Raw genomic sequence first — 263 nt, 5'->3', positions numbered from 1 at the left:
CCGGCCGGCCGCTGGCGGGAAGAAGGTAGGAGCCTGGCGCCTCGGCCCGCTCGCCCGCCGGGAAGGTAGTAGGCTCCGGGTGCGGTGGCCAGTGAGGCAGTGCTTGATTTTGGGACCGGCTTGATTTTGCCCTCGTCCACTTTACTGGTTCTAATTGAAAGAAAAAAAAATTCTTTTTTTTCCTTAATCGACCATGAAAGAAATAAAGTCCCCGAATCGCTCTTTGGGCTGCAACTGGACCCAGACTCGCGCGCCGTGCGCTG

The sequence above is a fragment of the Myotis davidii genome, unplaced genomic scaffold, assembly GCF_000327345.1.
Source record: "Myotis davidii unplaced genomic scaffold, ASM32734v1 scaffold259, whole genome shotgun sequence".
In the NCBI taxonomy this organism is placed as follows: Eukaryota; Metazoa; Chordata; class Mammalia; order Chiroptera; family Vespertilionidae; genus Myotis; species Myotis davidii.
Note: the sequence above shows the minus strand (reverse complement) of the source record.